The 25,354-nt window shown below is 47.3% G+C and overlaps 1 protein-coding gene and 1 long non-coding RNA gene across 2 annotated transcripts in view; both read left to right on the forward strand.

Annotated features, from left to right (window-relative positions):
- Cemip (cell migration inducing hyaluronidase 1) overlaps positions 1-25,354 on the forward strand; it is a 143,571-nt gene that overhangs the window by 2,199 nt on the left and 116,018 nt on the right. The gene's annotated exons all lie outside the window — the stretch shown is intronic.
- LOC148117962 (uncharacterized) overlaps positions 1-25,354 on the forward strand; it is a 78,412-nt gene that overhangs the window by 1,961 nt on the left and 51,097 nt on the right. The window contains exon 2 of the long non-coding RNA XR_015736428.1: positions 1,080-1,281. This is a non-coding gene — a long non-coding RNA (uncharacterized LOC148117962). The remainder of the gene's footprint in view (positions 1-1,079; positions 1,282-25,354) is intronic.

Here is a 25,354-nt window from a genome sequence, read left to right on the forward strand (position 1 = left end):
TGATGAGGGTTGTGACTCAGGGGATGAGAACCACTGGACCCATACCAAAACACAGAAGAGTGTGTGTTCCTTTATTTTAAAAATTACAAGAAATCAGAAGGTCATTTCTGCTTGTGATGGAAACACATGTGTAAGAAATAAAAACAAGAGAGGGGAAGGAGGCTAGAGAGAGAGAGAGAGAGAGAAAGCAAAGTCTGTGACTTGGGGAACTTCAACTAAACATATACCTGTTTCCTCGTGTGTCAGCGAGGGCAAGGCGAGTCTATCAGTTAGAGACTTAGGGAAATTACTGGTATAGAGCAAAGCATTTGAGTCTGGTGCTGAGCAGGGAGCAGGTGTAAAGTGGTCCTGGTTACAGGTGCCCTGCAAAGCGCTCTACATTTTTCTGAGCTGTCTTTACCCGCCCAGTGGCCTCTTTCTTTACCCTGCAAATGGTTGGGAGTGACTCCGCTGCCATTTTATAGCCATATTTGATTCCTCACTGATGGAACTGAAGGATTTTTATTGTTTCCCCACCTGTCCCACTTTGAGGAAATAGTTTTTTTTTTTAAAAAAAAAAGAAAGTAATTTTCAGCCATTATTCCAGCCCTTTGACCTAGACAATCATATCTTCCTACACTTTTTCTCACACGATCTGCTACAGGGCCTCACTCTTTTGCTGAGGCTTGGCACCTTTGGGGTACAGGTAGAGAGGGACTCCAAGACCTTGTTTCTAGATAAAGTTCTGGTTGGCGCAGAGGAAAAGCATTGACTTTATCAGACCTAGAGTGGTCCTACCGTGTGCTCTCTTACATGCTTGAGTTTTGCTCGGACATGACAACCTGGCCAAGACACTTTACTCACAGTATTTTGGTCCTCCCTGGATTTGGAGGTCTCCCTAAGTTTCTCATTTTGGGGTTCTGTCTGGTAGACACCACTAGCCTTTGACACGCCACAGAGATTTGGGCAATGGAGCTACAAGCACACAGTATTGTAGTTAGATCTCTCCCCCAACCCCCTGTGTGTATGCACGTGTACCTATTTCTGCCAGTTTCCCGTTCTAGTGTGCTCAGATTTTCCTTCGTCCCCTCTCTCAGTAGATCAGAAGGACTCTTTGTTTCTTCCACTTGAAAGGAAAATGGAGCTCATGCGCAGCCTACAGATGCTGGGAGTCTCTCTCTGACTTTCATCCACTGACGATGTGACTGCAAAAGAAGGATCTGGGTGCCCACCTCACCCTGAAGTTTGGGCTGTCTTCTGGTCACGGCAGAGTCCTGTCTCTAGTGTCCCTGGAGCTTCCAGGTAAGAAAATGACTGAACCATAGGACACTCCAGAGAAGCAAGGCCAATGAGGGGAGGAAGTGGCCTGGGTGGAAGAAGGAAGCTTCTCATTGGTTCTGTAGCATTCTGTCTGTGGCTGCTGTGTCTGAGTCTTTGGGATAGACGGATCAGATGGCAAAGGTGACATTTTGCGAGAAAGGCCAGTGGGATGGTCAAAGCAGTTCTAGTTACTCTCGTTGGCTGCTTTGAAGCCTGCGGCATGAGTGGCCCCTTTTAGTCCCATGAGGTGCTGGCAGACCGGTGGCATCACGTGGATTAAGTGCACTTTGCATTTTATCTATAGCTCAGAGACCCGCATTTGCATGGAGGTGGGCTGGCCTAAGGGAATAAAGTCACGTTTGTGAGCTTCATCCCCAAGACTCTCTGAAACCACAACAGTTTGGAAGGCATGTATCTTTGCACGTGGTGGTAAACACACAGATGTTTGATCTTATCAGAGATGTGGCAGCTGTCTTTTCTGGTTTTCATCACTACAAAGGCAGCTCCAGTTTCCTTGGAACGGGTTCTTGCCCGCTTGACTCTGGTTGAGTTGGCAGCAGTTGGGCATGGGTACGGGGGAAATTATCAGGGCCGTGTGTTTCTTTCTGTTGTCTTGTTAGTTACTCCACCTGATCGTCACCTCCCCCAAAGCCTTACCGTAGGAACTGTGCAGATTTGGATAGGATGGTGGCTGTCGCGGTGACTTTTATCAATCTCTTCCACACCTTGCTGTCTAACCCACTCCCTTGGGGCCATCCTGGCCTCTCTGGCAGGCCCCACGGTTTTCCCTTTATCTTCCGTCTACCCTGGTGCCAAGCTTTGTTCTAGCCTAGGTCTCTGGCACGGAGGCTGCTTGCTGAGAAATGTCATCAAATATACATTACACTGCTCCTCAGGTCCCTTGGTGCCAGGAAACACACTTACCCACCCAGAGGAGCTCCTTCTGCCCCTGTTTTTTTCCAGGGCCTGTCCCTGGACTCTACTTGGCTCCTCTAGGTTCTGCTTGGCTCCAGGAAGCTAATGCGACTTTTCTTCTCGGCCCTGCAAGGGAGGGGTCCTCGGAAACCTAGGCAGACTTTCCCTGCAAAAGCGCCCACTCTGAGCGAGTATCTCTCCACCCTAGACTCTCTCTCTAGGCTCCTTGCCTAGGAAACTCATGAAGCATTCGTAAGGCATTTGCTTTGAATCTTCTGCAAGGGCAGTGAGACCACAGGATTGCCCGTAAACTTAAAGTGCTCGAAACAACTGCTTTGGAAAGAGCTGTGCATTTTCCCTCCATCTGCTGAGGAAGTTAGCTATCAGGTATTTTCTACTACAGGAAAGCCATGAACAGAGACTGATGGCTTTGTTGTGCAGAGTGTCGATGGCAGACTGCTGTCTATCCTGTTTCTAGGGACAGGAAGTCTGCAGGCTTCTTCAGTGGCCTACTACAAGCTGTCCAGCCTTGAGCTGAGTGCTTTGTTCTCTAGGCCTGAGTCTCTGTAGCTGTAGGGTATGGTGCCGAAGATATTATAGTGAACATGAAGGCAGAACTCAGACTTCTCTTGATGTGGTTGTACTTCTCAGGAAAGATAATGGAAACTGGAGCTTCCTTGGAGACTGGATGGAAGGAGATTGCTTGCCCTTCTGCTCCCAGCCTGGGCAGGCTCTCAGATCTTGGGCTGGGTCCTTGGCTCTTGCAACCTTCTGCTGTCTTACCTTCTTACATTAGGGGAGCTTCCTGAGCTTGAACATGCACATAAGCTACGGCAAGGCTTGAGAGAGCACAACTCTGCCTTGGCAAATGAGGAGTGGACTTGGGAGGTCTGCATTTCTAACAAGCTTGGGGACGAGGTGCTTTTGGTTCTGAAATTCCCCCTGACTTTCTGTAACTCATTTTGACGAACTCATTTTGGTGGTGTTGAAGTCAATTCCTGATGTCCAAGTAGATGGAGCCAAGCTGGCCCATGACCTTCTAATGCCCTTATAAAGACCCTTCAAATTCCCAGAGATTATTATGGTCATTCCTAAGCTGTCTTATCAGCAGGCTAAATATCTTGAACCCCTTTTCCCTGTCATAATAAATTTCCCCAGAACTCTCTGGACCCAGCTACTTTTAAGCGCAAGATTATTGTGTAAATGGCGATTTATCTCTGCCTGGCAGGAGCATTTGAATGCAATTTTGGTGGCATTAAGAGATCATTTGAGGAATTTCATCTAACTCTGGCCCCAGACAGTGAGAATGCATGTTTACGCTTAAATAACTTTCCTGGACTCTAAAAGATTACATTGTTATAAAAAAAAAAGTAAAAAAATGAAGTTTTAAAGTCCAATTGTCTTCCTCAGTCCCTCGATCCTTGCAGCATTCCCGCAAGGGTGGGGTGGCCACGACAGATGCATTTCGGGTGCTGGAGATGCAGGCGTGTTCCTGCTGCCTGTCATCCACCACCTCTGGAAGCTGAAGGCAGAGAAGTCTGCGATCATCTGTGTGGTGGGCCTTGACTTAGTTTCTGGGGAGGTGGATTTGAAGACAGGGTCCAAGATCTCTAAGAGTTAACAGTCTAGAGGGAGGACAGACCTCCAATTCAGGAGGGGGACCAGGACCTCACAGAGTGGAGGTTAGGACTAACTGGGGGATCAGAGGAGCCATTGACCCAGCTAAAGCTGGAGCCGGGAAGTTTCGTGGAAGTTCGGAAGGGTTAATGGACATTTTTAACTCAGGCGATAATGGGATTCTGAGAGGGGAACTTTAAAACCCTCCACACAGAGAGAACGGCACAGAGAAAGATCCAACAGTGCTAAACGGCTCACTTCCTGCAACTCTCCAGTGTTTTGACTCGGGAATACAGGCTCCCTGATGTGCCCAGACCTTGGGCCACACCATGGAGAAGCAGCCTGCCAAACAGTGGTAGGTAGGTCTTTGGGGTCTTTTGTCTGCTGCTCTGCAAGTTTTAAAGAGGACTTTAACTATAAAATTTATCCCTTTAAAATCTGACTAAATCTCATTCACAAACCAGATTCAAGAGTCTCTATGGCTAGGAGGGGAGCAGTATTTATGCTGAGGCCCACAAGAGATTCCAAAGATCATTCTGGGTTCCCAGGCACACAGCTGAAAGGCCTTTGTCCGGACTCTTCTTGTTTTGCTCCAGGCAGCCATATTAATGGAGTTATCTTAAGTTTCAGTATAGTCTATATTGCTGCGTCTTTCAAATATTTCGATGTCTTGCTGTTTTTTTAAATGGTGTGTGTATGTGCATGTCATTAATTTCCAAAAGAAATAAGACCAGAGTTCTTTTGCACGTTTTAACCTGAAGAATACAGAGGATAAGGGTTGCTATTGGCAAAGGCTCTCCGACAGAAAACTCCAGTTGAGCGCACCATGGGAGGAAGCAATACAGCTGTGAACTATCTGCAAAAATAGGCTGTTTATTTTCAAACCTGTCAATCAGCCTTAAACCTCTTAGACTTTCATCTGCTATAAAAGCCGGTAGTGAAAAAAAAAAAAAAGAATTCGTTCATTTCCTGGATGTAAAATGTTAACACAGTCTACTGAGCACCTTGAATCTCTTTTCATTAATGCGTGATAGCCCAGTTTGAATGCAAAGTGTTTTTGAAGGAGGAGTTCCTAGAAGGGGGTGGAGAGAAGGCTGGTAGGTTGGCCTGGGAGAGTTTGGATAGCAAGATAGTTCAAGTGTGGTTCTTGTGAGCCCCCTACAAAACTCTCTCCTAAGGAGGAAACTGATACCCTGAGTGAGACACCATTTCAATAGAACCTGCCCATCACTGATGAGTGGTCCCAGTCATTTAAAGGGGGATCTGGAAAAACACTTCTGAGGCTGGTCCCAGCTCTTCCAACATAACCATGTACATTATTTAAGATGACGAAAGCAAGTCTTGCTTAGCCCAGAGAACTTAGAAATCACCCAGCCTTCAGAAGAACCTACTGGGTATATGAGAAACCCTGGCAGAGGCAAGCAGCACATGGGATCTCCCGGGATAGGCGTCTGTGGTTGCCTGGAGTTCCTCCTGTCTATTGGGCAGTTTAGGGAAGGCTGGGAAAAAGGATGATCAGTGGCTCTTCTCTCTGGGGGAGCATCTGGCCTTCACCCCACATTGCACAGCAGCCAGAACCCTGCATGCAGACTGGCTCCCAAAGCATGGAATCTTAGCCTTTCCCGCCTTCCTAGGCTTTTCCTTGGACGCTATGCTCAGAGTAGTTCCTGCCTTGCCCTGGTGTCTCGACAGAGGTGACCACAGACCCTGGTTCTCTCAGCCACATGGAACTGTTTGGGAAACTAGCTGGTGGCAAGCCTGAGTCATCCTTGACACGCGTATAGAGGCCACTGCTTGGTTATAAGTAGACTTCATGTCTTCCCTCCACGTTCCTGAGGGGCCATGGTACCTGCAGGTGGGATTTGAGGACACACCTGTGTGGTGCTTCTGTTCCGCTTCTAGCTCAAGGCATGACTTGCCTGCCTTCTTTATCAAAAGTTTGTGTGTCTGTGTATGTGTATGTATTTGTATGTGCATACATGTAGAGGCCAGAGGTCAGTATACCAATTGTTCTCTACCTAGCTGTTTGGAGAAAACACCTCTCGCTGAACCTGGTGATTCAACTGTCCGTTGGTCAGTGAACTTTAGAGATCCTCTTTGTCCCTGCCACCTCAGAGCTGGGATTATAAACGCACGTCACTGCCCCTGGAGATCAAACTCAGGTCCCCATGCTTGGAGAGCAAGCGCTTTACCGGGTGAGCCATCTCCCCGCCCTCTTGTCTGCCTCCTGAAGAAGAAACCTGTCACACTGTCTGGTGGGACACCTGTTCCTGCCCTCTGTGTGGTGGGGACACGGCTGTTCTTCCTCTAACGAACAGTAGAGATCAGCCCCCGTAGGAGTGCCCAGAGAGCAAGCTGGAGTGGGGGGAAAGCATGTTTTTAAACAAGCCGGTGGTTTGTGACTAGCGCATTTCGAAGCTGGATTGCAGGCCCTGAGTAATTTGCTTGCGCGTGTGCTCATTTTCCGAAGGATTGGGTTCAAAAAAACCTCAGACACCACTGCCTAAGTACTTTTCCTTTCCTTCCCTTGAAGAATCCTGTTGGCTTCGGAGGAATTTAATCCATACGTTTCAGATCCATTTCCATGTTACTCAGCAAAATGTTGCATTTCTCCACCGTTGCTCAACCCCGCGTGAGGTCACACATTCCTCTTCGCCCTGACTCATGCTCACTCTCCACAGCTGAGTGATTCTACAGCCACTCATTGCGCACTGGGAAGCATAGGAACCGGAGGCAAAGGGGAAAATGAGCCATTATACCGATTCTATTTTCTTTTTTCTCTTTTTAAACTGATTCTGTTTTCACCTAGTGTTTTGTTCCTGGGTTCTATCATGGGTGTTTGGGCTGTATTTTTAAATGTTGGATTGCAGTATCCTTTATATATTAAGGACTGAGCTTTCTGTCCCTCCTGACGTTTTGTTTGTCTGGGTTTTTGTTTGTTTGTTTGTTTGGGAGATGTTCTCTATATTTTATACCTAATGTGAGTATTTTATTTGCCTCACCCTCGGTCATGGTGGCTCAAGCAAGTCTCTGGGATGCTAAGGGCACTTGTGACTTTTTGGGGATGTGTGAGACTCTTTGGAACTGGGGCACGAGAGGCACTTGATTCAGGAACTGAAGTTCCCCATTTCCTCTTCCCTTGCTTACCTATGTTTCTGGCTGAGGAAGAAGAAGGGGCCTGCAGGAGACCCTTTGGTAGATTTCATGGTACCGCAATGCTGCTGTGCCTGTGACTTCTTCCCCTACTCCTTCTCTAGGATTCCATGCATCTCAGGCTGGCTGAGAGCTTACTATGTAGCTGAGGATAACCTTGACTTTTTGATTCTCCTGCTTCTACTTGCTAAGTACTGGGAATACAGGTGCATGCCATCAGGCCCAATATACATGGTACTGGGGATGGAATCCAAGGTACTGGGCATGCTGGGTAAACATTCCACTGATTGAGCTACGTCCTCAGCCCTTATCCCAGGACTCTGAAAAGGCCCTGATACCAACCGATTCCTTTGTTCTGTTCCAGGTAGTGAGAGCAAAAGCAGTTGTAGGGTTTGGGCTGCAGGACTCCCAGATACTTGGTTTTCTTCGTACCGAAATGGCTTGGTGAAAGCACAAAGGCCTGACCATATCGTTGGTATGTAAAAGGCATCCTCACTCCCAACAGCTCGATGATGCTGATGACCACGTAATTGCGGGTTGGCTGTGTGCTGGGGCTTCTCAGGTGGCTGAGTAAGAGTTTACATCTGATTCAGATTTTAAAATCATAGGGCAGGGTTGGTACAAATGGCAGCGTATCAACATCTGGAATTTTCTGAGAATGTCCGTGGAACGAAGCATTTTTTTCCCTTTAAACATACCCATCTACTGTTGCTTTAAATACGATGCTATTTCTGGCATAAAAACCAGAGGTGATGGCTCTTTCAAATCTTGCTCCACAAGCATAAACCCGAGCCCGTGCTTTGCGGAGGTTGCCTGAGGACACTGGGATCTGGGGACAGAAAGGGGAGGCATAATTTGAACAGTGCCTGTGCTCCTTTCACAGTTGACTGGCGATCATTCTGGAGAATGTGGTTCTTCTTAGCTGGAGATGACTTCTTTGTCGTCACCGATAGTGCAATCAATGACCCTTGCCTCCCTCAGAAACAGAATCCCCATCTGGCGCAGAGTAGATACCTGTGTACAATTTTTGCCAGTGACTAGCGTGGAGTAAGAACATACATAGTTCTTGTTAGGTCTCACCGGCTGTCCAAATATCTAGAAATGAGCTCAGATCTGGACTCCAGGAGGATTTTTCTGGTGGCTAGAGAAAAGCCAGCATTCCTCAGGAACTTCTTAAGCCAGGTAGTTCTCAGATGCCAAAAGGAGTCATTTCCCTGACCTCTGGCAGAAGGGGCATATTGCTCCATAGTTAGATATCTTTGGTTGGTATATCAAAGTCCCCCATGCCGGCCTCCTGGCCCTTCCGGCCCCCCAGCTACTCACCTTTCTTATAACCTGATATTTTCTCCTCCTCCTCCTCCTCTTCCTCCTCTCCCTCCTCCTCCTCCTTCTTCTCTCTCTCTCTCTCTCTCTCTCTCTCTCTCTCTCTCTCTCTCTCTTACTATCTCATTGTCTCCACTCTTCTCTCTCTCCTGTTTCCCCAGCCCTGGTCATGCCCGCTCTGCTGGCTATGTTCATTTCATTTCTTTGTCTCTCTAATATTTACAATTAAAAATCCTAACCATACCATGGAACAGTCATGTCATGTCGGCAGGTTTGTTTTTTTTCCTGCACCCCCCCCCTTCCACTCTTTTTCCTTCTTCCTTTGAAACAATGTCTTGCTAAGTTACTAGCCTGGTCTTCAACTAACTGCATAAATCTAGTAAACCTTCAAATTTCAACCCTCCTGCCTCAGCCTCCTGAGTAGCTGGGGTTCCAGGCCTGAGCCACCAGGGTTGGCGATGTTCATTCTTCTATATTTTGCCCCGGGGGTGGGGCAAAGGTAGTGACTACCGGTCACCTTCTGAGATGTCTCTGCTCCTGTGGCCCTGGGGTGATTCCCACCATTTAAATTACTATCTGGGGTTTACGGAACATTTGCAAAGTTTAGATCCACGTGAAACACTCTGTAGACACCACCTCACTTTATCTTTAACCGTGCCAGACCTTTGCCCCATTTTGCACATGGAGGGGGCCCAGTAAGGTGGCATGATTTAGTCAAGATCACCCAGTTTGAAGGGGTAGAGCTGAAACCTGGGATCTGGGCCGCATGACCTATAAAAGACCATGTTCTTAATAATGACTGCGGTGGCTTGATTCTTGCATTTTGGCAGAACGTGTTTGGGGGAATGTTATCCTTGTTGATAGGGCGAGTTGAAAGGCATTCCAACCCCAAGGCAGCCACTGTTAAAGCGTGGATCTTTTCTGACCCCTGGAGATTAAGGATAGCATCATTGTCTCTCCACAATGGAGTTGCTCACAGCTTAGCTGGAGAGATAGACAGACAGCCGTCTTCCAATCTGGGCTGTAAGAGGGTGTGAACAAAGCAATATGGGGTGTCACAGCTGAGAGCACAAACAGCTCCGCAGGGAAGGCTTCTCGAGGCTGCAGACCTCCTGAAGGATGCGATCAACGTCTAAAGCAGAGCACAGTTTGCTGGCCAGAGAGGGTTAGCAAGAGCCTTGGCCAAGGAGCTTGGAAGCGAATATTTGGAGGTCTGTGAGTCTCTTGGGACTGGAGATGAGACCCTGAGGGAGGAGCAGGTGAAGATCACCCCTAAAAACTGAGTCTGTAAGCCTAAGCCCTTAACCCCAGTGGCTCTGAAAGGAGAAGCCGGTGGCCAGGAGACAGCCATTAGCTCCCAGGGCAGGTGGCTTAAGCAAAGCTAGTTGTATTCCTGGCAGTCAGGGCATTCCAGAATCCCCATGGAGAGGCTAACTTTTCCAGCGCTGAACAGACTCACAGACTTGTGGGAAAGTGACGTTGTCGGGCTCTGGGATAAAAGTGGGAGCACGGAGGGATAAAAGTGGGAGCACGGGGGGCAGACTCTAGTGGCCCCTGGATCTCACCACAGTTCACCATTTAGGGCTCACTCGACCATTCTGAGAGTGACCAACAAAGACGATAACCCAAATCTCTGCTCACTTGCTTACTTGCTTAGTTTTGTGAATAATATTATCAAGGGACTCTGGGTGGGTGCTTTGTGTCCCAATCTAGGGGTGTGATAAGCCACCCGTGCATCTATCGGTCTGACCTGTTTACTGAAGAAGCTAGATGGGGTTGAGAGCTCTGAGTCATTGTCAGGGAGACACTGATAAAGCCATGAGCTACCGTGTTTGCTTAGGCCCTTCTTTCTAAAGGCATTTATTAATCAGCTGCGTACTCAATAGGAAGGGCACAAACCAGATCACCGCTTCTTCTAACCCTGTGGTAGCTGTGGAAGCGGGTGGGGTGCAGTCACGTGAGAATAATATATGATCAGAAAAGACACAGAGGGAGGAAAAGGGCTGGGAAGGGCGCCTTCATTCTTGAGGAAGCGGCCTTATTTGAACATTAACAGTGAGAATTTATCTGTTGATCAGGGATGGACATTCTGGGCAAAGAGAGATCAGAAAGCCTGGTGTAGTGAAGGAGCCATGAGCAGTGGGGACCCTAGGGGTTCGAGATATTTCAGGACTGCAAGAGAACATGACCTCACTAATGCGGCTGCAATGTCAAAATGTTTCTAGCTTTTAAAGCCACTGTGTAGAAAGAAAATGCAGGTGTGTAAGCGGTCATTCATTCCCTCGTAAAGTCATTCATTCATCTTTTTGCTTATCCATCCATTCATTGTACTAACATTTAGGGGTATCTTCTGGTACTATACTGAATCAATCTGATTTAAAAGTTTCTGGAGAAAGAAGCGACGACTGAGAACTGGGGAAGATATGTGAGTAAATGTTTTTAAAAGAATAGGCATGTTGCCTATGCGTGCACGTTTAACAGGCTCCTACAATATAAATACCACCACATAGCTAGATGTATGTCCTAGTTAGGTTTCTATTGCTGTGGTAAAACACCATGACCAAAAGCCACTTAGGGAGGAGTGGGTTTATTTCATCTTACAACTCTTGGTCACAGCCTCTCAATGAGGGAAGTCCTGGCAAGAACTTGAGGCAGGAATTTGAGGCAGAGACTGTGCAGAGGTCATGCATTAATGTTGCTTACTGGCTTGCTCCTCTTGGCTTTCTCAGCCTAGTTTCTAAGGCAACTCAGGGCCACCTGCCAAAGGGTGGCACTGTTCCTGTTGGCCGGGTTCTTCCTCATCAATCTTTAGTTAAGAAAATGTTCTATGGTCTTATTTATAGGAAATCTCATGGAGGTATTTTTTCAATTAAGGTTCTTTTCCCCAAATATGTTTAGGTTTGTGTCAAGTTCACAAACCAACCAGCACAATTTATCAATTGGAAATTACGGGGGTGGGGGGTGGGAATCTACCACCCGAGAGCCATGGTCGGAGTTTTGATAAATAATTTTCTGGAGTTATTAGGAGATTTTATAATACACTTATGCAACTTTAACTTGCACATACATAGTTTTAAGTTTTTGTCTCAACTTTAAAAATCATCAATTTAATTGCTCTTTTAAGGGCATCTAATCCTTGCTAAATCCTTCATTATTAAAACATTTAGAGGGAGCTATGTTGCATTCTCCTCAATTTTGATATAGTCACCTAGGAAAGATTCCTAGAGATGGAATGGGTCAAAGTGTTTGACTGATTCTTCTTTTAAGGCACCTCCAAATATTTATTCAAATTTACACCATCACTGCTTATAACAGGTCCAGGTTCACCAACAACCCATCTTATTAAAGTTAAAAATTCATTTTAGTGACTGAAAAATCATAGTGATATTTATTTATTGTTTGCAAACACATAATTATAATTATTTACTACTGGTAAGGTTGAAATAATTTTTGAGTCAAGAGCTCATTTTATACGCTTACTTATGTGGTATTCATATTTTTTCTTATAATGTTCACAATGCCTATAAATTTGTAAGTTCTCTCTTCTATTTTTCCCTTTAAAAATATGGCATGTGAAATATTTTCATGCAGCCCAACCTATCAGTTAGTTGCATCTTGATCTCTTTTACCAAGGAAAGTTCTAGAGCTCCCTGCTGATTCGTGAGTTGATTTTTAAGCTCTTTGACCTGTCTGGAATTCTTTTCAGTTCACGTTGCAAGAAGATACGCTAACTCCATTATCCCTTCAATTTACTAACCCGTTAGGCCAGCACAATTCTATCGAACAATCTTTCCTTTATCCATTGACTTGTGCTGCCAGGAAGAGTATATTTGATCCGGTTACCAGCACAGAGATAACAGGAATGCGATAAAGCCAGCTCAGTCGGAATTCAGGCAGACACTTGATCTGATCATCTGGGCCAACTCCAGTGGCTCCCTCTCAGCAAACCAAGCCTGGATACGTCTGGGAGTGAAGGCTGGGGGATTCTGCTCGCAGGGTTAGCCAAGAGAGGATTAGACTGGCGCGCTGGGATGCTGGCTGCCTAGTGCTGGAACCGTGAAGTCCTTCTGCAGAGTTGGCTGGCTCGCCCTTCCCTAGGTGTCTCATCAACGTTCATCAGAGGCCACACACGGCCCTTTCACCTTTGTCCCAGACTCCACGAGTCTCTACGCATCATTGGTGGACTCTTGGGAGATGGGAGTTTTTATTGGATTTATTTAATTCACAAATGGTAGGAGAGGCAGGTGAAATCACTCGCGGTTCTCTGAGTGTCTTTCTCTTTCCAGTGTTTGAGGTGTGGTGTGTGATACAGGAAGACAATGTCTCAAAAAGCACTGCCTCCAACCCCACCCGCCCCCAAATCCTGGAAAACAGGCTTCCATCTCTTTTTATTTTGGGACTTGTTCCTCATCTTCTCATCTTATGCCGGGACACCTTCCTCATTCTGTTCTTGAGGGACCTCTGTGAACCACATTTTTAAAAACTTTTTTTTTTTTAAATCAGAGTTAGAGAGGAAACTTGCGTGGTAGTTGACATCCCCAATGTGTCGGGACATGTTTGAGATATTCCAGTCCTCAGCACAGGGCCAAATGCATCGACTTTGCTCCTTTTGATACCTTGCCAATGATCTGTGATAAACTGAGGCTATTGAGTCAGGGGTCTAGAGACCAATGGGGAAACATCTCGTGGCTGGGTACTATCCTTCTCTCTAATGTCTGGTCCAGGTAGGCTCCCCTTCCAGTTTAGATTCTAGGGACACACTGGGGCTCTTCGTGGGCCTTTGGACATAATGCTGTTTTCTTGCTATTTTTGTCCTGCTATATGTGCTGTTTTCTTTAACCAGCCATTCAACAAACCATTGTTCTTTCCTCCTGGTCCTCTCTAGGCGCATCCTCTCCTTTATGAGGCATTCCCAACACTCCTTCTCAAAGTATACTGTTACTGTGTAACAAAGTATACCCCGGGGTCAATGGTTTAAACAACCATCCTATCATCAGCCTGTGGACTGGCCAGCTGGTTTCACTGATGGAGACAGGATTTTCGGTTCCTAATGAGCTCTTAGGTCTACATTATTTGGCAGCCAGTTTGGAGCTAGTTGGTCTAGGACAGCCTCATCTATGTGTCTGGCCTTAGCGTTAGCTGTCTACCGATTAGAAAAGGGTGGTGGTACTGTATGTCTGACATTATCAACAGATAAGTCTGAATTTATCCTCATGGTGACTGATAAAGTTCTGGGAGGTAGAAACAGCCTGCATTGTCTTCTTGAGGTACCACTCAGCTTAATGCTACATTTCTCTCTTTCTGTTGGTTTAGAGGAAAACTTTTCCCCCACAGACTCAGGCCTTTGAACACTGGGTCTCCAGTTGGTGGTTCTGTTTGGGAGATTTAGGAGGTGCAACCTTGCTAAAGGAAGCATCACAGGGAAAGGCATGGGAGAGTTTAAAGCCTGGCTGTACCTTGAGTGCACTCTCTACCTCATGCTTGAAGATGGGAGCTCTCAGCTTCCCTTTCCAGCTGCCGTGCCTGCCCACCAGGATGGACTTTATCCCCAGGGAGCCATAAACCAAAATACTCTTTCTTCCACAAGTTACTTTTTTAAATCAAGGCAACAAAAAGTAACTAATGCAGTCTCTTTCCTTCTTACCTTCCCATTAAGCTGAAACAAAGTCAGTTCCCATAAAGAAGAAATTTAGATTCTGCCTCTTGTTGGGAGAAGCTGCAGAATTATATTAGAAAACAGATGGGTCTGGAGAGAGGCAGGAAGGTAGGAGAAGGGGTGGCATCCTGAAGTTAACCCTCTGTGCCCCACTGTTGATATAATCACTCTCACGTTAGGGCATTGGAAATAATGAGATATGTCCCATTGCGTTGTTATCTGCACAAGCCCTAATTCTGCCAACATGGCCTCGAGTTCATTTCTGACGACATCTAGCTGCCAGCTCATCTCCCTGGGATAATTGGGACAAGTGGGGCAGCAAGGCAGGATGGGGGCGGGGGAGGTTGCATGCCCCACATCGCCGCAGATCCTGAAACCTGGTTTAACCCGTCGATGGCTACAGGGCAAAGCTAGAGAACAGAGAAAACCCAGTGGCCGCTTCGCCATTCTTGGTGGCCTGACTCTGGCTCCAGACAGACACACCAACCTCGCCAGAAGGCAGCTTTTTCTCACTCCGAGCCACTGCATCAGCAGCATGGCTCCCAGGGGCCTGCCCACACACCGGATGTTGACGGGGGCACAGTTCCAGCGCCGGCACCATCTCATAGTTGGTTTCTTCATTTTGAAATAATGACCGTGGGGTGTGGGCTAGCTAGAATACTGATGAAACTTTCCGGCGATTCTGGGTCAGTTTCTACTGCTTTTTTCCAACTCTTTAAGAGACTGAAATAAACCGTTCTGGTTCGGTACATGTTCTGGGCCACGTGTCTGTCCTGGGATGGAATCAAGATGGCTTCAGATTTCAAGGCGGAAGTCGTGTGTTCTAGTTCTGGCCCTGGTTGGTGCGGGAGTTGGTAGGGTTATGGGCAGCCCCATTTCCCTAGTCTTTGTGTGTACAGTGATGGCAACAAGTCTTGTTTTGGTGGAGAGATGAGAAAAACGAATTGGCGCCTTCTCTCAGAGCCCCTGTCTCCATCACTTTGGCCTGTTGTGATAAAGTACGGGGTGGCTTTCTATGCTTCTGGAGGCTGGAAGCCTGAGGCCAGGATGGCAGCGTGGGGGGGAGGAGAGGGCTCTGATGAGGACCATCTCTGGCTTGTATTTCTCATATGGTAGAAGAAAGACTGTATCTCCCTGGGTCTTTGTGTAAAGGTGCTAATCCCTTTTATGAGGGCTGCACACACATTGGCCTAGTTACCGCCCATAGGAGGTAGTAAATGCTCAGCTTGAAGGTTAGGATCTCAGCACACGTCTTGGAGGGAGCATTCGATCTAGGATGTATTGCTGGGGTTTGCGAACTACAAACAGGCCTGAGCTAGCATCAGTGAGAGATGGCATTCCTGTTAAATAGGGACCAGTCGTAGTCATGACCTCTTTGGTCACTGATAGGTAAAGGACCCAATGCCTAGAAAGTGCTGCTGCCGGATCCAGCCCTTGCTAGAGTCGAAGCAACGGCCATTACTTTTTTTTTTTTTTTTTTGATTTTTTGAGATAGGGTTTCTCTGTAGTTTTTGGTGCCTGTCCTGGAACTAACTCTTGTAGACCAGGCTGGCCTCGAACTCACAGAGATCTGCCTGCCTCTGCCTCCCGAGTGCTGGGATTAAAGGCGTGCGCCACCACCGCCTGGCCCCCATTACTTGAGTGGGTTGTTCATTCCAACATGGTAGCTATGATTTTGACTGAGCCTGGCTGGGGGAAGAGAGCAGCAGGGGGGCTCCTGGCTGCTCTCCATAGGGCAGGAGCACCCCCAAGGAAGGGGCCAATCTGTGCTCGCACCTCTGCAAAGGCACTGTGACAGGAATGTGCATGGGGTGCAGATCTTTTGCAGAATGGCTTCTCGGCACTGCTGTTCTCTGCTGATTCCTTCCAGGGCTCGAAGTAAGAGTCTGGGTCCCCAGTGTGATTGTAACGGTTCCTTTCTCCTCTGGCAGTCTGCGTTCTCAGGTAGTGGCCAGAAACAGGTCTCACCGTCTCTGCTGAGTGTGTAAGGAGATGTGGTGTACAATCTTGGGATTCTCCTGGGCTCCAAATCCACAGGTCTTCTCTCTGTCTCTGCCTCATGTTTCTGTTGTGGATAAATTATATCTCTGAGTCTCAAAGATCCTATCTGGAATTCAGTGACTATCAGAAGTTCTTTTTTTTTTTTTTACAGAATTTGTTTTTATTGCATCATGTTAGCTATGTGTTAGGGTAGGATGCATGTATGGTGGTCAGAAAGCGACTTTGTGAAGTTAATCACAATCACATGTGTTCCAGGGATTGGACTCAGGTTGTCAGGATTGCACACCTAACTCACCTTCACCCACTAAGCTGTCACCATCTCCCAAGATCTCCTTTTGGCTCTAAGAACATCCGGATCTCCTTGTCTTGCGCCTTGCTGAAGGAGTCAGTGCCTTCTCAGGACCACTGCTGTAGCTGATGGTTCTGCTCAGCTGGAGACTGTGTTAAACTGTGTCTCCCTGTGTGTCTCCCTCTGGTTCTCTGGGAAGAGTCCTGCAGTAGGGGTCGGGAGTCTAGTATTTTAAACCTCGATACCAAGGGCCTGTGTGAGCTGCGACAGGCGGCTCTTCTGAGCCTGTCCCCAAACTGTGAGAGAACAAGGTGTGCTGAGTGATCTCTAGGCTCCTTCCAGCTCTGACGGGAGGCCGAGGAGACCAGGTTTCTTCACCGATTTTTTTTTTTTTCTAATTATCCCAAGGCCAATTTCCAGGCAGGACCAGGCTTGCTTGAAACACACATCTTTCCCAATAGATTCCAGGTTGGGTTTTTTTTTTTTCTTCCACTTCAGGTGAACATTAAAAACCTGGGGAAAGATTCTGGTGTCAGAGTAGATGCTTCCTTTAATGATGAAGCCAAGGTCCTTCTCTCCACTGGATAACAAACGGGCACAGTACCTGAACTAGTACCCTAACCCAGGGACAAGCAAAAGGGACAGGTTGGCTGTTGCTTCCATCCTTGTTGGGAGAATTTCAATGCCTCTCTGACTTAGGAGGAAATAAGGCCATGTCTTCAGAGCAGCCAAGGCAGGGGAAAGGTTCTCTGGCTGTGTGCAGAGCCACCTTGGCTGCACGGGTCTTGTGTGCTCCCCCTTATGGGTTTGTCTGCACAAAGGCTTCAGTTCCTGCATCTGCACCTCTCCTCCCCTTAGCTCCCACACCATGGTAAAGCAGGAGGGGCAGATTTATCCCTACACAGCACAAAGAAGAGGCTTTGAACCCCGATAAAAATCAGAGATCCCATCAGCCCTGGAGAAGGCTGGTCTCTCTCACTCACTGCCTGGCAAGCCTGCTAGAGGCTGTTTGCATTCTGGAAGTCAGCTCCAAGGCAGAAGGAACATGCAGAAGAAGATGATTATGGGTGTTTTTGAAAACCTGCCCCTTCCTGCCCAGCCCGGGACAATATTTACAAAGAGGACTTACAAACAAGCAGACCTTCTTTTCAGGTTAAAAATCACCCACCAAGGCAGGTTCTTCCCGTGCCCAGCTATGCCCGGCACCAGTTAAAGGTTTGGAGAGGGAGTCTGCCAGCCAGCTGCTGCCTTTGCCGCGATGGTTAAGCTGTGGTTTATCAGGCTCAGGACCAGTGTTGTGCTTACCTCCGTAGCATACAGCCGCTTTATAAGGGGAAGCATTCCCAAGGATGCCCCGTGTTGACTCAAGCTGCCTTTATTATTATATCATTTAAATGTGTGTAAATAGAGACTAGGTACAAATCCTTCAGCTTATATAAGGTCTTATACAATCTTAACTCTAAAACAAATTTACAAATGATACACAAACAAATATCTAACTTGAATGAAACCCAAACGGCCACCATGGAATTTGTCTCTCTGATGGTGGGCTTAGTGGGAAACACTTTATTTTTCCATTCCATATTTCGCTCACTAGTGTCTGGATATTTGACTTTTCACATAAGGACAGTTGTTTGAGTCATCATGGGCCAGCCTTTCTGCTTTTCAGCATGGGGTTGATTCTGAGCTGCAGAGTTATTATTTTATTAAACCCACTTAACAGCGGTAAAAGGAAATCCCACAATTGTTACTGTGTGTATATGTGTGTGCATGTGTATATGTATTTGTGTGCGCATATGTGTGCAGGAGAACGTGGCATACATGGAAAAACCAGAAGCTAATGTCAGGTATCTCCCTTGGCTGTTCTCCACTTTGTTGAGACGCAGTCTCTCAATTGCTGATTTGGCTATGCTGGTTAGCTAGCAAGCCCTGGGAATTCTGCTATCTCTGGCTCCCGTGCACACCACTTGCCTGGCTTTATTTTTGCTTTTTAAACTTGGGTCCTTGGCTATCATCTCAGGCCCTCATGCCTTCACGGCAAGCACTTTATCTACTGAACCATGTCTGTAACTTGATACTTTAATAAAATTCAAGCTCTGGTTGGTAGAATAGTCTTCAGTGTGGATTTACTTACCGTTGATGAGAGATGTTGGCGCGGCCAAGAGAGAGCCTGAAGGATGCATCTGCTAGCCAGCAGAACAGCCTCTGTGGTGTTCACAGGCAGGGGCTTGGCATGCTCACAGTGCAGGTGCCGCGTGACGGCTGTTCTTACCTTACCTACTAATGGCTGTACTCTCAGCCTTCGTGAGATGCCCCTAGACATTTGACCCGGGCTGCTCCAGTGCATTCACCAATGCAGGTGTGGGTGGTGGGCTATGAGCACTACTTCCCTCATGGTAATGTGTTCACTCTGCCAGTCCACACGGTTCTTGCATTGCAACACTCAGAGACCGTGTCTTCGTGAGCTTGTGGATCCTGGGTTTGGAAAGCATTCTCTGCAGAGAAGTATTGTGAGCACTCAGAGGATAAAGCTCTCCCTGCAGTGTGGGATGACCCAGGAGAACAGTTTTCTTCCAAGAAAGAAGAACTAGGGGTACATTTGCTCATTCAGTCACCAAGTATTTCTGGAACTCTGTCTTTTGCTCATTTGTTCATATCTAGTTTTCTTTTTAAGTGATGTCTGTCCATTTCCAATAAGTATACCGTAGGAAGGATTTAAAAAGTTCCCACTGTTCAGATTAGCCTCAGGCTGGGCATTGTGGCACATATCTATCATCTTAACACTCAGGGGGTTAGAGAACAGGGATCCTGAGTTTGAAGCTAGTTTGGGCTACAGATAAAACCCCGAAAGTGTCAAGAGTGTGCAACAGGCTTTGAAAACCTCTCCCTGACGAGGTCCTTAGTTCCTTCAGAGGGTGTGTGTAGAGCCTGCATGGCCTAATTCTTTCTGGTCCTACATGCATCACCATTACCATGACAACTTTGAAACGAATTTTATTTTGGAGGGGACATTCTAACCACATCACATACCAAATCCACATCTAATCTCCGACTTCTTAAAAACGGTTCCGAGACAACCTGGGTGCTTATTTTGAAGGCCTTTCTTTGGTGCAGGATAAGGCCTGAAGGCACATCCAGTCTCTTGACCTTTGTGATGTGATATCATCCACAAAGTTTATGCCTGAGAACTGCACAGTCAAGTTTAAACCCCTCCCAATGTTTAGCTAAATTAACGATTTTGTTTTAGGCCCCGTTTTCAGCCATCCCCAGGCGCGTGACGTCTGCAGACTTAGTTTGACACACCTGAAACAGCGTTCATTGTGGTACCATCACCAAAGCCACTTGATTAGTGTTTGGGGAGAGGAAAACGTCATGTTTGGAGGCTGCATGAAAGGGCCCAAGCCCATCAGATGACTGTGAAGTTTCTAACCCCAACTGTGGCCTCTAGTTTGCAGCCTCTGCTGCTGCTTCTGTTATCATGGCTGTCGGACTGACATTTGTACAGACCTGCTTGTGGCCAGGAGACCTCACCTCTGGGATAGGTGATAACTTGCTGATACAATGTCCCTTTGTGCTTGTCAGCCAGTGTTGTCCGGAGACGACCTGTTGTGTGCCCATTCCCTTGTCCCCAGGCCCCTGCTGTTGTGTGTTCTGTTGGGCATCGGTTACTTTTCTCATCGCTGTGAGCAGATACTTGACAAAAAGCTACTTCAAGAAGGAAAGGATTATGTCTCCCTGTGGTTTGAGGGTATAGTACATCACGGGCCAGAAAGGCCTGGCCTTGGAGCATGAGGCTGCCTGCTCGCCTCTAGGCAGAGAAGGAAACAGAGAGCTGGTGCTCGGCTGGTGCTCGGCTGGTGCTCGGCTGGTGCTCGGCTGGTGCTCTCATTTTCCCCCATCCCGTGGAATGGCCCCACCTCCATTCAGGGGATTCTTTCTCCTCCAATGAAATCCTCTCTGGAAACACCCTCATGGCACGTTCACAGCTGTGCCCCATTAGTGTCCTAGGTGTCTCTTAATCCAATCGAGTTGTCCATCGAAGCCAGCCTGCTCTCCCACTTCAGTTCTATAGGCAGGATTCTAGCAGCATCCGCAGAGCCAGCAGTGGAATACAGAGCATCTGTCTACACCATGACCGCGAAACACAAGATGCGTTTACAGTGGTATCACCAAAGGGGAATAAATTGGAAAATTCCAAACAAACCCAGAGCTGCGTGCGTGTTATGCGACAGGAAAGTCAGTCACGGCGACAAAGAAGCAATACCATAGACTCATCAGAGGAAGCAGGGATGACAATATGAAAGCATCTGTTACGGCTTCGAGGAGAAAAGTCAGTTCTACAAGTGAAGAGTCGGCAGGCTGGAATGAAAGAACACATGGGAAGGCATGAACGAATAAAGTCAACAGCAGAGTGGGCCGTTTGCAGCTAATGAGAGGCAAGACCCGACTTCCCTGAAACCCGTGAAAACAGTTGTCAACAGACTCGGTTGTCCAACATGCAGAGAAGTGCAATAAGATACCAGTGGCATGCGTGAATGCTAGCGGATGAGGATGCAAGGGCAGACTAATGAGGCGCTTTCACCTGTCTCACCTGCAGCCTGGTCCGGGGGTGGGGGGGCCTCGAGGAGGGCAGATAATACCCGTGGGAAAGTTTGCAAATGGGCGCCCAGGGAGGCCGCAATGTCATCTCTTAGATTTCAATTTTATTTTTTTAAATGTAGTCAAGGGATTTAAAAATATTCTTGAATTATGTGTAAAATTTTGCGTCCATATGTGCACGTGAATGTAGGTACCTGAGGAGGCCAGAGGAAGGCATCAGGTCCCCTAGTGCTAGGGTTGCGAGCCACCCTCCGTGGGTGCTAGGAACCAAACTCAAGAGCAGCAAGTGTTCTTAACTGCTGGTTCATCTCTCCAGTCCCTGGGACTTCCGGTTTGAAAAATTTCCAGGGAACAACACAAAGTTTCCTCGACAAGATATTTTTAATCAAGTGATGATCATAATAATTAAAAACTTAGAAATTCCCAAATGCCCAGCAGTAGGGGAAAGGTTGGATCTATTATTCTGCCGACATTGAGTGTAATACTGTGTGGCCATTGAAAATCTCATAAACTGGTATTTAATTACACAGAGGAAATAGTCATGTTATATGGTCAGTATTTGTATTACTCTGAGCAACAATGTTGTGGGTGAATATTTCCCCAGTCAATTAGAAAGAAACTCAGTGACCCATTGTCTACCCAGACTGACGTTCCTTATGAAATTTGTTGGGGGGTGAGGGGAAAGTGGTGTGTTGGTTTATAGGACTGCTATCAGTCCCGGGGCTGAGAATCAGGTAGGAGATCGGAGAATTCTGTGTCCCACAAATGGATGCACTATTTCCATTTTCTCTTCTTCAGTTTTTTTTGAGGGGGAAGCGAGGTTGGACCAAACTTAGGCCTTGCATATTCTAGGAAGGCTGAGCTACACCCTAACCCCCATTCGTTTCTCTTAATAGTAATATGAATATATAACAGTGTGGCAGTGTTGAGATCAACCTTAGTAAGACAACTGAGATAAATAATACAGCTTAAATAGAGTAACTTAAAATTCTTTTCTGTTTTGATCTGGGTAAGATTAGCTTTGGGTTAGAAAACAACTCCCCATCTTCTTTCCTGAGTCATCAGTGTCTTTAAGTCTTGTGCTTCTAGTGACTCAGTGCCTTGGCTTCTGGAGAAGTTGCCTGCTCTTTGTCCAGCTAACCACCCACTAATCAAATTTCCCTCCCTCCCTCCCTCTCTCTCTCTCCCTCCTTCCTTCCTTCTGTCCATCCACCCACCATCACTTCCACTCATTCATCTGTCCATCTACCTAAAAATATGTTCAATTATGTGCACTTTCAACACATAATTGCCTTCGCCTGTTCAGCCTTTGGTCCATTCATTCACTGTCCACTGACCATCGACCTGGCCCACGAACACCTAGATTTCTCTGGCGTTATTTAGCCATCTATGTTGAGTGCCCTGTACCCTGTACCTGTGACCAGAGGCTCACGGCTGCAGGGTTTTCATTTCACTCCGACCACAGCTTTCCCCTGAACTGTGGGCAGCCAGCCTTGGCAAATCCATCAAGAGCAGCGTGTTCCTCGGCGCTCTGATTACCTGCATAGCCAGCATCTGGGGACCGCTTTCCCTCATATTCACTTGGGGCTGGTTTCAGACAGAGGCTTGGAGGTCCTTTCTGCAGGTTCCTATTAACCCTCCCCTATCCCAGTGACTGTTCTCACTGGTATTACCACATTCCCGACAAGGAGCCACTTAAGGAAATAAGGACTTATTCTGGTTCAAGTTTTGAGGGAATGAAGTCCATCATAATGGGGGAGGCAGGGTCGCAGGAGCTCACAGCTGCTGCTTGCCCACATTTCTGTGGTTCGGGAAGCAGAGAGAAGGAAATGCCTGTGCTCAACTCACTTCTTTTCATATTTGCCTTTTATTTAGCCAGGGACCGTCGCCCATGGGATGGTGCTGCCCACATTCAAGACGGCCCTTCCCTCCCCAGGTAGTCCTCTTTGGAAATGTCCTCACAGATACACTCAGAGGGACACATATTACTGTTGTAGGCATTTTCAATTCAATAAATCTGACCACGAGAATTAACTACCACAGTCACTTATTTGCATTGCAAGCTGGAGCAGGAAATTTGGAGATAATCTTGGGACGAACGCCTGTTATGTTTTCCGTCAATTGCAGGGCCCTGAATCTGAGCCTCATGGCTGGGCCTCGGGTCTCTCACCTGTAAAGCAGGGTTAGTCTCGCCCATATGTGGGCTCGCTGTGAAGACATGCAGAGCATGAAGCAAATAAACATCATTGGTAAATGGGGGTGGCTTCTGTCATTGCTCTTATTACTGTCACTCGCAGGGACATTTGATATTTGAAGCTCCGTTGGAAGAATCTCATATTTTTTCTGCAGGCAGAATTGGCTCACCCATCAGATGAAGCAGATTTATGGTTAAACATGTTTATGAAAAACATGCAGTCATGTCCTTTTTAATGCAGCAGGAAAGCAACTCATTAGGCCTAATTTATTAGGCTGGGAAAATGCTGGAACGAAAGCATCCATAAACACGGCAGAGGCCAAGCAATGACCACAACGCTGTATCTTGAAAGGTTCAGATGCTGCGAGGGAAGAGGGATGCGGGTGTGGGGGCAGGAGCTTGGGTGCCAATCATGGCTTCTCACATCTGTGCTGAGCAGGGATGTCTCTACCCTAGAGTCACACAGAAATGGGAAAGGACAGACTCCACGGCATCACATTGCCAATTCCCTTCTTTAGGGAATGGTTAGTTTTGCTTCTACTCCTGCTTCTGTCTCTTGGAAATAAAGGGAGACGATGAGCGTGCATGTGGTTGTTTTTCTCCCACTTAAACCCTCTGGTGTCTGGGCTTCGTGAGGATGGGAGAGCCCCTTTACCTGGCCTCTTTCCAACTCGGGCTTCAGAGCCGCCAGCAGTCCAGGTTTATTGGTCAAAGCTGAGCCTCTCCCTGTTACCATCCTAGGGTAAAGCCCGGACTTGCTGGCTTATTCTTGGGCGCGACTCACAGCGGAGCTGCTGGCCTCAGCTCAGCCTGGTCCCTGCAGCTCTTTCTCTCCTGCAGCTGGGGTGGTGCACCGACTAGACTCCTTTGCCTTAGAAGACCCTCTTCAAGTTCCAGGTGTCCTTAGAAATCTCCTGTTGTCCTTTGAGTCCCAGCTCCACTCTACAGTCCCTTAGGGACCTCCTTTCTCTGCTTTCTATTTGCCAGGCCTCAAAGAAGAGCAGGCAGCTGCCCCAGCCGGTGCCATTCCCTCTCAGGGTCTTCAGACAGCTCTTTAAGGATAGGTGTGCTCCGGGCATGTGCCGATGAGAGCATCTTGGCTCCACAGCACACATTAGGAAGGAAAAAAAGATGCATGGTTCCTGGGGCCTCCACACTAGAAATCTGTGTTTTGCCCAAAATTAATTGAGCTACATTTTCCTTCCAGGGCCAAGCTAAATTTCACGTTATGCTTTTTACCTACCCCTCCTTGAGGTGGTCCCTCCCCTCTGTGCAATAAAAGCTCCTATCTGTGGCTTTAGTTCTGCTTTGCTTCATCAAGGCTATGCATTCTGAGTGTTGAGTGAGGCTGTGAATGAACTTCCTTGTTGAGCTTTTTTCTTGTTTACAGCCTATGGTGGTGTTTTTGTTGTTGTTGTCTTGTTTTGTTTTCATAGGCACCTTTTAAATTGCTTTGTTTGGATTTTTGCTTCATTTTCTAAAATGATTTGAGTGATAGACTCCGTCTTCTCTAGGCCTGGAGCAGTAAGCGGTGCTCTCCTGCACCTGTTGTGAGCGTGAACACATGTTCAGCGACTCCACGAGCTTTGGGGAAGAGGAGGTGTGTCCGTTTTCTTTCTGACTGCTGTGACAAACTGCAGGGCAGAAGTAACTCACAGGATGCACGTTGATTTCGTGGTTTACAAAGGGATACAGCTCATCCTGGTGCAGGTGGGAGTTTGAGGCAGCTGGCACAGTCCAGCCACAGTGAGGAAGCAGAGAGACGTGAGCATTGTCTCTCACCTCACTTTCTCATTATTTCTTTTTCATGCAGCCCAGGACCCCAGGCCAGGGAACAGTGCTGTGCATATGAGGGACAGGTCATCCTCTCCGCTTTTAAACCTCTCTAGAAACACCCTCATAGGTACATCCAGAGCTACATACCCCCAGGTGATTATATGTCCAGTCAAGTTGACAATGAAGTTATCTCTGGAGACATTCAGGTCAGTCTCCACCAGGGAGCCGTCTCTCTGCACAGAGGTCCCTGTACCAACAGAACAGACTTTAGATATATGCTTTTGGTTTGGTGTGTCCTTCCTAGTAGATACAGTCAATGGTTGTGGCCCTTACCCTTTGAGAGCTTATAGCTCCCAAAGCAGCCGCTGACTTGTTCTGGCTTTGTTATAACGGTGAGATGGAGAGTGTTTTCCAGAGAGCCTGACTGTGAGAATTAAATAAGGTAACTTGGCCCCGGGTATCCAGCAGTTTTCAGTGAGTGTGTTCTCCCCTTCCCCTCTCCCTTCCCCTTCTTCCTTGTTTCTCCCTCCTT

The sequence above is a fragment of the Myodes glareolus genome, chromosome 24, assembly GCF_982192425.1.
Source record: "Myodes glareolus chromosome 24, mMyoGla1.1, whole genome shotgun sequence".
NCBI lineage: Eukaryota > Metazoa > Chordata > Mammalia > Rodentia > Cricetidae > Myodes > Myodes glareolus.